Source organism: Heterocephalus glaber, unplaced genomic scaffold, assembly GCF_053883595.1.
Source record: "Heterocephalus glaber isolate CG9 unplaced genomic scaffold, H.glaber_assembly_v1.0 deba00000470, whole genome shotgun sequence".
NCBI lineage: Eukaryota > Metazoa > Chordata > Mammalia > Rodentia > Bathyergidae > Heterocephalus > Heterocephalus glaber.
In genome coordinates, this window is record NW_028258145.1 from 22,072,709 (window position 1) to 22,087,583 (window position 14,875).

Sequence of the window (14,875 nt, forward strand, 5' to 3'; positions counted from 1 at the left end):
TACTCTTTTATAACTCACCCAGCCATATGCCAGCAGCTGGGGCATTCTAACTTGTTCTCTAGTCTATTATCCTAGAGTGCATGCCACTTGGGGTGATCCGACTCCCAACTTGGTAGTGGGAGAGACCAAGACCTAAATAATCTGAGGTCATTATCACCAATTTGCTCTGAATGTCCCCACTCTCAGCAGCCCTGGTATTCCCAGTATTCAGGCAGAGACACATTGACTCCTATCTTTAGTTGTTCTGAAATGGTACTAAGTTCTTAAGTCCTATCTACTTTATCTGTAAGCAGACATTGGCTGTGACTTAGGGTGCCTGTGGATGCCTTTAAAGGGTCCAGCAGAGGAAAGGCAAAGGAGCATTTAAGCAGTAAATACACCAGTAGATCATGATGGGGTGAGTCAGACATCATCCCTTCCTCGTCTGTATTGCTGATAACTGTAGGCTTGCTCATTTAAAAAAAATCAGGTATTAAGCTTATTCCAGAAGAATGTGTCAGCCAGTTTCCTTTGTACTTAGCCCATAGTCCTTGTGTCATTGTGTCTGATGTTTGACAAGCCCTGCCTTCCTTCCATCCCACACCACCTTAAATTAAAAAATAAAATAAAAGCACCTTCTTTTAGGCAGTACATCCTATGATGTAGCTACTTCACCTGCTAAGAGATGTAAGAACTAATCATGAAGAATCTACATGAAACCCTAGTACCTAATGAATTCAAGTTTATCTCGCTGAATCAAAACTTGAAGTCACACTCTGGAAGGCTGAGGCAGGAAGATCACAAGTTTGACCCCAGACTGGCAGTTTAGAGACTTAGTGAGATGCTGTCTCAAAATGAAAATAAAAAATGGGCTAGGGATATAACTTCATGTGAAGGTCTGGGGTTCAATCACAGTACTGAAAACAAAGATAAAAATAAAAAAAGCCCCCATCCACACACAAACTATAGTTGCAAAAAACTACCCTTTTTTTCTTAGATAATTTACTACTGAGTGCTTAGAGAATGGGGAATGAGGTAGCAGTTTCTTCCTGGGCTATAGCCTGTGGGTGCAGAGACGCCCTCTTCTTGCTAGAATTGCTTCAGGTGAATGATGCACAGGACTCAGATGGAGCAATGTGTCCTTCCCCATGATCTCCCTCCACATCATCTCCACTAAGTGGGATCCAGACCTCAAGAGATCCCCTTTCCTCTATCAGCCATGGTGAGATAAGTGCAGTCAATGAACGTGGTCATGTTTGTCTTACTGCAGCTACAGTCTCTCATGGTCCCTCTATTTCCTTCCATTTGCCTCCCTTCAGCCTCCACCTTTACCTACAGGTGCCCTAGCTTTCAAGCTGTGGAGGTTTTCTAGCCGTATTTATGCATTTTAAAACAAACATGGGAAAGAGAGACCCCCTCCCAAAAATACTCTTCTCTCACCCACTCTCCCTTTTTTATCTTAGGACAGCAAAGTAAATGCATAATCAACATAAAATATTCTTTATAATTCAACAATATAGTAACTGGCTACTGTAAGACCACTACTCATAGCCGTATCTATGAGCTAAATTGTACAGTAGGTCAACCTTTGTTTCAATACCACTGTCCTCAGAGATAATTGCTGCTTCTTGGTTCCCTCCCCCATCCTGCTCCTTGGATCTTCCCTCTAAACTGTGTGGGTTTCTCCAGATATTCTAAAGTTAGGGGCTATGCCTCGTTTACCTTTAGATTCCTCAGCTCTTGAAGTGAGGTTCACTCCATACACTGGGCTTAAGAACTCTGTCTGGAATGACTGAATAAAGGGTGTAATGAACAGAGTTCTTCCTTGCAAACAGAAGTAAGTTAAGCATTAGCAAGCTCTAACTCTTTAAAAATAAGTCTCAGGGGCCGGGGATTTAGCTCAGTGGTTTCACTGCCTGCTGCGCAAGCACAAGGACCCGAGTTCGATCCCCAGTACAAAAAAAAAAAAAGTCTAAGAGGTAAGTTAAGCATTAGTGAAAGCTAATTCTTTAAAAAGTGCCTTTTTCTTGGTTAAGAACAAACACCATCATTTCTTGCCTAAAGTTTTATTAGTGTTCTCCTAAAGGCTTCCTGCTTCCATTTCTCCAGACCTTCCAGCATCATGGGCTTCTTTCAAGGTCCTGCCCCACATCACCCCATTCTTACTCGTCTTCCAGCCTCTCCATGTGTTTTCTCCTGGCTGCACACCTCCTCCCTACTTCAATCTGCTATGGCTGGTTCCTCCTCACCCATCAGGGCTCTGCTTAAATGTCATTTGCTCAAAGAGACCCAACTTAAATGACTCATCTTAAATTACCATTGGCACTCCATATTCCTGAGTTTCTGCATTCATAGATTCAACCAACTGTAGATTGAAAACATTAGGGAAAAGATTTTATGTAAACTGTATATGTGCAGACTATTTTTTTGTTTTGCTCCCTAAACAATATAGCATAACAACTATTTACAAAGCACTTACAATGCATTACAATTCACAAATAATCTAGAGATGACTTAAAGTATGTGAGGGGCTATACATCTTACATGCAAATACTGTCCCGTTTTATATAAGGAACTGGAGCATCTGATCCTCCAAGTTCTGGAACCAGTCCCTAGCACACACTGAAGGACACCTGTAATTCCTCTTCCATCTTTTTCTCTGTTCCTATCCCCAGTCTGTTTCATGATTTTACTGAAGCTGTAAAGTATTCATTAATTGTCTTCTTGCTCCTATATCTTTCATATTTTCTCTATCCCCCAGGTTCGCTGAGGTTGGAAGCACATCCCCAGTGTCCAGTGCAGAACCTGGTCCAGGGAAGGTAGTCAATGAGTGTTTAGTAAATGAATGAACCAATAGTAGTAACTGCCCTTCTACCTCGCTTCATGGGCAAATACATTCCAACCATCTAAGACATGGGGCGAGACAGAGGGCACTGCCATTTTCCACAGGTGTACTCACAACATTTGTGGTGACTGGAGAAAGACTCTAAATTTAGAATTTGAATTTTGACTTCACCAACTCCTCCAAGATATCTGTCCCATGATATGAAGGCAACAGACAGCTCACCCAAGTCCCTCCAACCTGGACTGCACCTTTTCTCTCCTCTTCCTTCCCAGCTGTGTCTTGCTCAGTCAAACCTTATCCAAACAATGGCCTATTGGTCAACACTTTGCCTAGAGATGGCCACATAAGCACCTTATTTTATCTTCAAGAAAAGCAAACTTTGGCCCCAATGACTGCTCCTCATTGGGTAGGGGATTGCTGGAAAAAGTTCAGAGCAGAGTCCTCTAAACCACAGAATTCACAGGAGGGGCCGTGATTGTCTATGTCTAAAGTCCATATTACTACTACTGCCACTTGCTGCAAAGTAGTGCCTTTGTAAGTTATGTTTATAAGCCAAGAATATGATGAAAAGTTATGTTAAAGCCAAAAATATGCAGATGAGCTGGCGAGAAGAGGCTATCCCTTTTGCTTAAGGACTCCCCACCAATAAATGTCGCAGCCCCCTTACCTACCTTCTGGTTCCTCATCACCTTCCATTGCCCTCGTGCCTAGACTTACACTCAGTGCTGTTCCAGTATGTCCACACCCATGCCTCCAGTCTAACAGTCCAATGTACTAAAAACTGCAAGCAAATGCACCTCCCTCCTCTGTGAGCCAATCTGAGAGGCAGCTGGAAGCCAAAACTCTATTTGTTTGGGGCTTGTCAATATTTCAGTGTTCACCAGGAAAACTCCAGGAGCTGATCTTTACAGGTCATATTTTCCAACTGGCAGATTAATGTCAGGTATTACCAACCAAATGCAGTGAACTCTGTAATATCCGAGTTGACATGTTTTCCAACTGGAAACTTCTATTTTTCCATCAGCTGATATTTGGCAGCCTCTGCCTTTCTACCAGCCACATTGGGAAACACAAAATTTTATCAAACACTTACAATTACTTAATAGTCCTGCCAGTTCAAATACATATTGACTTCCTTGGATATTTTCCCTATGATGGTTCTAAGACAAAATATATGTCAGTGCAATCTCAAGATATTCCAAAATTATCAAAACTCTAGAGCCTAAAGAAGAGAAAGGGAAGAACTAATTGGGAGAACCAAATCCCTGTGCCACTATGAGACTCCTTTCATGTGCCATGCCACAACAGAGAGTGCAAACTCACCTGGTCTCAACTGCACCCCCAACGCCTTCATCCTGCTTCCTAACACTTGCTGAAGAATGCAACTCACTGTGTCCCTAAATGCTGGGAAACTTAGCTCTCATCTTGTTCAATTCTGTGGGGATTTTTTGGATGATAAAAAGTCTCACAGAAAGGAAGGCACTTGTCTAAGGGTAGAATTCACCAGCATAATCACTGTCATTTCCCATCATGATTAAACCTGCTAATTTTAACTGATCACTTACTATGGATCAGGTCCCAGGGTAAACACTTGATGTTCATCATCTCAATGTGACATTGAATTCCAGGTCTATCAAGATGGGTTCCAGTCATAAAAATAGTATATGATTGTATGATTGAGTACTTTCATCTATATAAATTATGTTCAAGACTTTCATCTCCATGTTTATAAGTGTAAATAACACTGCTTTTTATCTGGTTTTTGTTGCTGTTGGTTGTTTTTAAACATGGCCCAAATTTTAGCACTGTGTGGATACTAAACTAAATCAGATTTATATCAATTTATTCACAAATTTTACCCCAGATGATGGCTGGGTTTTCCAAAAGCTAAACCTATCTTCAAAGTATAATCTGCATTTATGGAGAATAGTCAGAAGTATAGGTCACAGGCCCTTTCAGAAATTCCTTAAAAGGAGCTCCATGGATACTAGTGACGATGAAACAGTGATTAGGAAAAGAGTAAAATTTTCAATGGGGAATCCAATACTTATTCGGAAAAGTACATTCTAATATCTTTGTGTTTTAGTCCTTGGAGGTTGCTATAACAAAATACCACACACTGTAATTTATAAGCATTAGAAAAACACAACGCACTGTGCTGTTGGTCAGGTTGGTATATGGTGAAGGTCACTGGGCATCACATATGTCACATCTTGTGTCATAAATGGCACACTGCATCTTCACAGTGTGGAAGGGGCAGAGAAGCTCCCTCAGCTCTCTTTCATAGGAGGACCAATCCAGTGACCTCACGATTTAATGACCTAACGGCCCTGCTTCTTTAATACTATTGCATTGCAGATTAAATTTTAACATATATATGTTGGAGAACACAAAAATTATCACTATAACAGTAAGTTTCTAAAAAAAAGAAAAGACAAATCAACACTGCATTCTAGTTTTAACATATAGACATTAGAAAACTGATTTCTTAGAAACAGTGGATTATAGGATTGCCCTAAATCATTAAAAGGAAGGTCATTTTTATGGTTTGAAAAAAATTTAATTTTAAATAATTATGGATTCACAGAAGTTGTAAAAATAGTACTGAGAAGTCTTTATACCCATTAGTCAGTTTCTTTCAGTAGTACAGCAGAAGTACCTCACTGAAACTAGCAAATCAGCAGAGGTAAAATACATCCACTGGCCTGGAGATCTTACTTAATTGTCACCAGTTTTTCATGTACTCTTCTCTTTTTCTTTATTTAAAACTCTTTTTTAAAATGTTGTATTCAAAAGCAACAAAAAAAACCCCAAAAACAAAAACAAAAACAAAACAAAACAAAACAAAAAAAAGTAAAATATTGTATGTTGCATATGGAAGTAGTTTTAGGGTAGGAAAGTATATAGAATATAAAGTAAAGCTAAGTTTGACCCATAAATCTACCACTTTCTTATGTAGGACATATAACATCTTTGAGAATTTTTATCTCTTCCTATAAGATGCTTCTTTATGTTCAGATATTTAAAGATATTAATGAGGCAATAAGTGAGCATGACATACCTGATTATAGGTAAAAGTTCTAGGCTAAATTGACATTTGATGTGATGTCTAGTCTTTCCTATCCATTGACTAAGAGGATATAATTTACACATGGCTAGTGCAGTTCATGGGCACCATTTGCCTAAAAGACATTAGTTGGTGATTTATTAAGAGGGGAAAAATGCAATATATCCATTATACCAAATAGAGTCATCTCCTTCTTATCTAAAATATGTGCCCTTCATGGGGAGCCCCAAATATATAATCTTATTTTCATTGAGCTTTTGGATGGAAATCCTGCTGGGACCTAGGCAAGATGGAATCAAATAGAAATAACATCCTGGCTGAACTTTCCACACATGCTATGGGAACTGTGAATACTTTAAATGTATCAAACAATGTACTTTCTTGATCTGTATCTGAGCATTGCAATCAAAGTAAAAGTTTTTGGAAAACTGTATCGACAAGAAATAAAGGGATGCTTACTTTGAAAAAGGGTTTGTTTTTTTTTTTGCAAAAATTGTTGCCCATACTATTTTTCAATTAAGAGGCTCCCCTAGGATGTTCTAAATTATATATCATGCTACGGGGTGTTGGGGATTTAGCTCAGTGGCACCGCACCTGCCTCGCAATCACAAGGTCCTGAATTCGATCCCTGGTACAAAAAAAAAAAAAGCTCCAATATATATCATGCTAAGGAAACGGAATTTGCCAAGTCATACCTGGAAATTCATCCATAATGTTTCAGAGACACATATATGATACACATTCACTTATTTCATTAACATCATTCATTCATAAAATGAAATAAAGAGGAAATAAAAAACCGGAATAACAGAATCTTTGTGTTTTTAGTGCTATTAGAGAGATAGGCATGGTTTTGTTTGAGTATATCTCTCCTCAATGGCATTTTATCTGGGGAGAAAGCTCTCTGTAAATCACTTCAATAAAGACTAAATAACTCCCTCCAGCAGAATTCAGATTTCTATTACTTTATACACTGGAATGCCAATGAGTTTTCCAAATCAATATTACAACAGAAATGTGGCAATTACAGTATAAGGTACAGAGGAGAAACACGTAAGTAGTTGCTTTCTTATTCTATTTTTGGAGGAAAAGGGCAGACAGGAACAGTAGAAGAAAACACACACACGCGCGCACACACACACACACACACACAAATAGAAACAAAAGAGCTGCAGACAACTTATGGCCCTGCATGTGAACAATTAAAATACAGCGTTAAATAACCAAACCACACAAGAGACTTTATTATTTCACATTAGAAGAATGTTTGCTTGCTTTTTAGATTTTAAAAAATCATATCATGTTAGAACAGAATATAAAATTCAGGAAAATATTAGTGAAGGCTAGAGCTTATTAAACAAACAAATGAAGAGCTCATTCTAATGGCATCATAAAATTAAAATTAAATTATAAAAATGAATTTCTTTGGTATAATATCTTCTCTAATTCCCTACTTAATAGAAATAAAGATGAAGTTAGGAAAGAAGGAAGGAATAACTCAAAGAAGGTAAAAATGACTTCTTTTTATATTTTTTTCCCAGTCCAGGGCTCCTTGACAGGCTGTTTTGACTCCCAAATACATCAGCTAATCCAAAAACTGTGGGATAGTGATTGAAAGGAGGGGAAAGTCCTCCTGTCAGCCTTTTTCAAGCTTCCCAAGATACGCAAACAGATACCTGCTCCTGGTAACATGTACTGAAGATCTTCAGTCTACTGTAATTTCTGTCTCAATTATCCAGACTCTCATCTTTAATGATTCTGTAATTGCTAAAATGGTAGGGGGATTACAACAATAAACATGGAATAACCAGTCAGTACATTTGGACAATGCAATAAGTATTTTCATCATTCATAATGTGCCAAATGATTTGAGAGTACCTGTGTATAAAAATCAAAATACTGCCTCAAAAATGTACAATTTATTTAACATCCATAGGACCTGTCATGACTGTCTGTCACTGTGATTAGTGCTAGAGTCTGAAAAGATTAATTTATCCAACCATTACTTACTGAGAGTCTGTTTGATTTTTTGTTAATGAAAAAGTCACAGCAAGAATTCTTTCTCGAGAATATGAATGAGCTCAAACCCCTGCTTTTAAGAAACTCTCATCCCAGTGTAAAAATGTGTGTGGAGATGGAAACAGACAATTAAAAATGCAGGGAAATGTGTATTTATGAGGGTCTATACCATGGCTTTGGGGAAAAGTAATCAGAGTACTTAAGAGCAGGCTTTAGAACCAGAGTGCCTGAATGGACAATTCCAGTCACTTACTAACAATGTCACTTAGTAGTCAACCAAACAAGGGCAAAGTTGACTAAGTTACCTGTACCTCAGTTTCTTCAGCTGTGAAATGCACTAGTACCTTCTTCGTATGATTACACCAGCTAATATTCTAGAGTACTTCAAACACTGTCTGAGACATAGGAAATACTATGTATTTGTTACATAAAGTCTCATACCAAGGTGATACATGAAGACACTGCATGGTAGGGTAGGCATGAAAGTGTAGGGGATATTGGGGGAAAAAGGAGAAAAGTAGTTATGAAGCATAAATTTACAGCTAATATTGGGATTTCAGTTATCATTACAAACATTAACACAAGGCTTCTTAAGTCAATCATCCTATATTTAAGTCCAGATCTGTTTGTTCACTTTTATACTATAAAAAAACACACTGAGAGCTTTAAGGAGAATCAATCATCAGACCAAGAGAAACTCCTAAAAAGTGAATTACCTGAACTACCTGGTCATATGTTTTTCCATTTCTTGAGACAATTTTAATCTAACATCTGATATGCCATGGGAAATCTATGCCATAATGAAAATTTCAAGAATTCTCTAGAATTTTAACATTAACATCACTGTCAAAATGAATTCTTAGAACCTTAATATGTTGAAAAGGATTCTTTTTTATGGTTCCTACAGAACAGATGGAATCTTCTTTCTCGTGGTTCAGGCTGGGGCTGCTGAAGTAAGATTCCTGAGAATTCTGAAAGGCCACAGTGGCACTCGAAGGCTCCCAGAGAGCAAGGGAACTGAGAGCAAACCTTTTGTTCTAGGAAGATGGGAAACTATGTAGGAGTCTGACAGAATCATGAAAGGAAAAGGTGGAAGAGGAGAGAGGGAAGAAGGAAATGGAAGAATAGGGGTTTTTCCATCTACTTCTGAGCATATGAGCTACAAGGCCCCCAAAATATAACTCAGTGACAGCTGGCACTTTGAGATGGTGAAAAAACAAACAAAACAAAACAATTCTAGCTCCTTCACTTATAACAATTTCTCTTGGAGCAAGCTGTTTATCCTTAAGGAAGTGCCTATAAAATATACACTGTATAAATGTATGTTGTCTTTATGGTCTTGATTCATTGATTATAAAATGAAAATATGAATATCTACTTCACAGGACTGTTAATCTAATCAAATTCAACAGCATATTGGAAAACCTCCATTACAAATTTTATAGAATGGAATCAGAACCCATTGTTCATTTTCTTAGGACTTGAGTATCCATCTGTGAATCACAAAAGTAGTCCGAACATGAAAAACCTCTGAAAACGCTGAGGAAATTTGTCCTGATAGCTCCAAACAGGATGAGAAAAAGAGAAATAAATTTAACCAGAGATTTCCTCTCTGTAGCCCATCTGAGAGGCCTTGAATAATCTAGGCCTTTAAATTATTTGAAAAATCACTAGCACCTCAAAATTTACAAAGCTCTAAAAATAAAAAACAAAGGAAGTTAGACTTGGTGCTGGAGACTATTAAGTTGTTTTTCATTTTTGTTTTCTCCCTTTCATAAGTCTAAGCTACTGAATAAAAAAGTGATGAAAACATGAACTTAAAAGGAACCAGCGATAAAACAGCTAATGAGGGGAGCATCTGAGAGGCCATAAATTCAGCAGGAGATTGGTCAAGGCTTCTCAGCAAGCAGCTGCATGAAGAGGTACCAGAAAGGAGGTCAGAGACAGTGGCACAAATAGGCAAAGAAGCCTCAGTTCACAGTGCCAACTCTAAGAGAACCAGAAAAAAAAAAAAAAAGCAAAAAAGCCTGAGAGGATCTTAAATGGGAGGCATAGAATTTGGAATCGTGTGTCAGTTAAGTAGGAAGGAAAAATAGAATGGCAGTTTCAGAGCAGAGGTCAAACACTTCATCAGAAAATAAGCTATAAAAGGAAGGCCAGATGGGGAGCTCATAAAAAGGTAGAAATGTGACTTCAGAACAAGACCCGAAGCCACTGCTTAGGTTGTGGCTTGGCTGTAGAACATTTGCCTAGCCTGTGTGAAGACCTAAGTTCCAGATCCAGCACTGTAAAAGCTAACTAATTAAATAAATAAATAACTATACAAAGAAGACACACTGTTGAGAATAAAATTTTAAAAATGCATACTAGACATTCCTGGATACTTACTGCTGAAGACTAGGTATCTTTTCTAACAGGAAAACTGTTCTCAAGATTAATAGAGACTTTTTAGGCTAAAAATGGATAGATTCAGCAGCTCTCTGTTCAAAAAAAAAAAAAAGGAAGAGGGAAAAAAGAGAAATGAGATAAAGAAAATTGTAGCTAGATACGATCACAATGAGTTGAAAATCCAAATGTCTAACCTAGTCAAGATCATTCCCAAAAAGTAAGACTTTCCTATAACTAATGTGATTCACAAAACAGAGGTTTTAAAAGAGAATTAAAGTGTATCAATATCTACTCCTCCTCAAACTCAATCATTATAATCTAGATGGAAATGCTATTTGCATCTGAACGCAACCCCCCAAATATGAACTATAATTTTTCAAGAAAAGGAAAACAGTTGTGAAGTAAGAAATTTTGAGTTGAAATCTTAGTTTTCCAAAATACTAGAATATGCAGGCTCAGAAAAGTAACTCTGATGACTGAGACTGATTTTCCTAAATGATAATACATAATCAACTTCTGAAGATTCCCACTTTCTGGGGTTGTTTGCATTAAGATCTTGTGTTTAAAAATCCCTAGCATGTACCAGATGCTAAATTAACACTGGCCATCACCCAGACACTTAGGTGTGTTCCAAGACACATATGGGAGTTGCAAATGAAATTAACTGACTCTTAACAATAAAAAAAAAAACACCAAGCCTTCTACCTTATAGTGAATGAATGATGTTCTTGCAATGTAGATCCCTAGGGTGTCCATGTCCATAACCCACCTATTCTTCCTTTGCTAAAACCTCTCACAGCAGGAGCCCCTCTTGTGATACTGCTATAAGACCTTGAGCACATTCCTATGATTATCCACAGGAGTGGGAAGCAGGGTTCTTCTGAGGGGGGATTGACTTTGGGAAAGTCAGCCTCCAAATCTGGCAATAAGATGTAGCTGAAGTGTGACCACAAAGCAGTGAGACTGATTTTCTCCTGTGACTCATAATCTTGTTCAGAGGATATTTTTTAAAAGTTCTAGATACTATCAAAATAAAAGCACCAGTACATGAAGATAGCCACATAGAGACACTTATTGCAGCACTTAATGTAAAGGCACAAATAATTGGATGTGTGCATGTTCTTAAAGAAAAAAAATTATTTAACGATTCTTCTCAGAGCACTGTAAAGTCACCTTTTTTCAGGACTATTGCAATAGGGCCAAGCACCATAGCAATGGGATTTTTCTGTTAGGCTAAACTCCAAATACCATATGGACAAGTGGGAATTTACAGCCAGGGAATTGGAGTAGGGGGAGTGAGTATATGTATATTTATTAAGAGGTAACATCACAGGTAAGGAATCTTCCAACCTGACAAGATTCTTGCTAAGGCCAGACCAGGATGATCAGATATATCTTGGAGATGGAACATGATCAGACATAGTTGGAGATTTTTGCTAAGGCCAGGCCAGGATGATCAAATATATCTTGGAGATGGAACATGATCAGACATAGATGGTGATCAGATATTGAGGGTGGAGAGTTCTTACTAAACTGACCTATCAGGTTGTTTGCTGAAAGTAGACTTTAGAAGGAAGTGCACAGAGAGGCCTAGAAGAAGATCCAGTAGCCTGCCTACAGTGTGATCAAACAACCAATCTTCTCAGTATCAACAATGGAATGACTAAAAATTTCACCTTATAACCCTATCTTTTATATACAATAGATATTAAGTGTCTTAAAAGAAGTCTTTCTCCATGGATAAAATTAGAGGTAATAATATTAAGAAAAAGAAGTCAGAAACAGAAAGACAAGTATCACACACTTTCTCTCTTATGTGTAAATAAATAAAATAAATCTTGAAAGCAAAAGAGGTACTATTAAGGGAAAGGAACTGGGGAGGAAGGATAGAAGGGGAAGAGAAGGAAGTAGGGAGGGTGAATATAATTAAAGTAAGATGTGCATGTTTAGAAAAGCCACAGTGAAATCCATTAATCTGTACAATGAATATGTGTTAGGGAGAAAGGAAGGAAGGGACAAGAATAAAATGAAAATAGAAAGAAAAATGGAAGCAAAGCTTTTGTAGATAGGGAAGGGAGGGGCATTAGAGGAGGGGGGAAAGGGATAAAATAAAATTTATTTTAAAATGTGTTAATATTTACTTCTCAAAGTCTGTCTCAAAGTATATACCTAGAACAGCATCATCAACATTGCCTGGGAAAAAGTTAGAAATGCATATTCTTGGGCTTCATCTCAGGTTTATGAATCAGAAACTCTAGGGCAGTGGTGGTGAACCTTTTAGAGACAAGTGCCCAAATGGTAACCCAAAACCAACTTATTTATCACAAAGTACCAACACAGCAATTAAACCAGAATACTGAGGTTTTAGTATAGATAAAACAACTCATGCATTAACATCTTTTGTCTTACAAGAAAAAAAAACAACACAAATGCCATAGGTTCACCACTGCTGCTCTAGGAGAGGGGTCCAACAATTGTAATAAGATCTACAGTGATTATGACACATGCTAAACTATGAAAACCACTGAGTTAGAGGGATGTCCTCTATTTCCTTAGAAAAGGAATGTTTAAGATACGTTAAATGAGAAAACCAAATTTTAAGCCAGTTAGGAACCAGGAGATTAATAGTTGAACTAGGTGTGTGGGGGCGGGGGAGAGTAAAAGACGTGGCAAACTATCTGCTGGGCTCCAAAGTGAACATACTTGATGACAGCTGGTGCAAGAATAAATGAAAAAAGGGTGGTGGGGTAGGAAAATGAGAAAGAGATACACTTGGATATAGCATATAGAGAAATAAGTTTACTAACCGCTTCTCTTATGTTCTTAAACCTGGTGTTTCATTCTTTTTGAAACTCTTAACTCTTCTTTGAGTTCTTTTTCTTCAAGACACCTTGTATTAAGATCTGAAAAGCACTGTAAGTGTGTGCATAGGAAATGAATAGAATATAGGCATACTTAATATGTGTTGTAATTCTCCAAAGACCATACAAATGTCTGCTGGCTAAATGGCTGTCACTCAAGATTAGGGACAACATATGTCAGTTTCTACATTTCTAACCAAAGGCAGGCTATGGATTGACAGCAGTATGCCAGGAGGACCTATGCACAAAGCCAATTTTTCTTCTTCTATGGACAAAATATACATAATTAAAGTATCCCCCTTAACAGGGTTACTTGAGACTTGTCCATAGAGTCTTTACCAGTTGAAGTTGGAGAGAGGTGTGCAACTACTTTTCAGAGCCCTGACGTTTTCATAGGTATCTGAGAAGTTTAGCGATTTTGTGAATAAACTCTAGGTAAAGGAAATCTTTGAGAACTCCTGCAACCTGCCAAGGCACTGTGACACCAAAAGCTCCACCAAGTTCCTCCCAGGCTACAAAGACTTGAGCACCATTGCATGGGGATGTTGTTCTCTCTTATGGGAATCAAAACAAAGTGGTAAAGGGAAATCAGTATGTCATCCCTAAGACAGACTCTACTGGTAGGAGGAGGTTGTGAGAAGTACCAAAGGCCTTATATAGGTGTGGGGTGTCACGTGACAGACGGAGTAGTTTTCATTCAGAAACTGAAGCACCAAGCAAGGCAAGGGAGGGAAGCTGGCACTCTTAACAAATGTCTTAGCTCCTCAATTTCTGGCAAGGCACTTCTTCCCCAGTTCCTGTCTGGCCCCAGATTCTCTGTGAGATCCCTTAAGAAAAGAAAAACTGCTTCTTTCTTAATGAATTCAAAAAATATACATAGTTCTTTAAAAACTCAGATTTGAATAACTCATGTATGTCTTTTAAATTAATCAAGTACTGATGTGATCTGTGGCTCCTCTGGTCAGCTGGTCCTCTCCCATGAGCACCTACCCCAGCAGATCAGTTTATGTAGTGCTTCTGTCCTGGAGGTATGCTAAAAGGATCTAGGGACCCTTTTTAGTACCACTGCCAAATGGCATCAAGACTAATTGCATCAAAAGTATCAGTAGGAGGAGGGGCTGGGAATTTGTAATTTTTTAAGTTTCCAGAAGATTCTAATACAAACCCAGGATAGACAACCACTGAATCAGCTCTTCTCTAAGTTGCTAGAGGAAAGATTAGGGCTTCTGGTGTGCAGTTGAATGAGATGAACTTCAAGGTCCCTTCCAAAGGGGAGAAGGAACAATGATTTTCAGAAAACAGTCTGCTATGGAAATGATTTTTCACAAATATCAGAGGAAGAGATTTTTTTCAAGGTTAAAGAGAAAGACTTCTGCAAAATGAATCTGAAAATTGAGCTCACTATCTAGGCAATTCCAACCAGCCAAACACAAATGTAAATATGTATTTTGAAATTATGTCAACAAATAGATATTTCAGGGAATCATAAATTGTTGTTTTTAACATAAATTTATTTCTTATTTACCTCAAGGATCCAAAATCTACTCTATTATTCGACACATAGAAACACAGACTATCTCTTTTTAAACTTTATCTAACTCAATTAATTTAAGAATCATCCACATCTGACCAGTAGACACTGGGTCATGTAAGTTCCTATATGAATAATTGAAACATCAAAAATTTTCAGGTAATTCCTCTGTTCTATTAGAAGTA

The 14,875-nt window shown here is 37.8% G+C and overlaps 1 protein-coding gene across 10 annotated transcripts in view; it reads right to left on the reverse strand.

The window, feature by feature from the left end:
* The window catches only part of Ctnna2 (catenin alpha 2), a 1,179,603-nt gene that overhangs the window by 180,426 nt on the left and 984,302 nt on the right, over nucleotides 1-14,875 (reverse strand). The window lies entirely within an intron of this gene.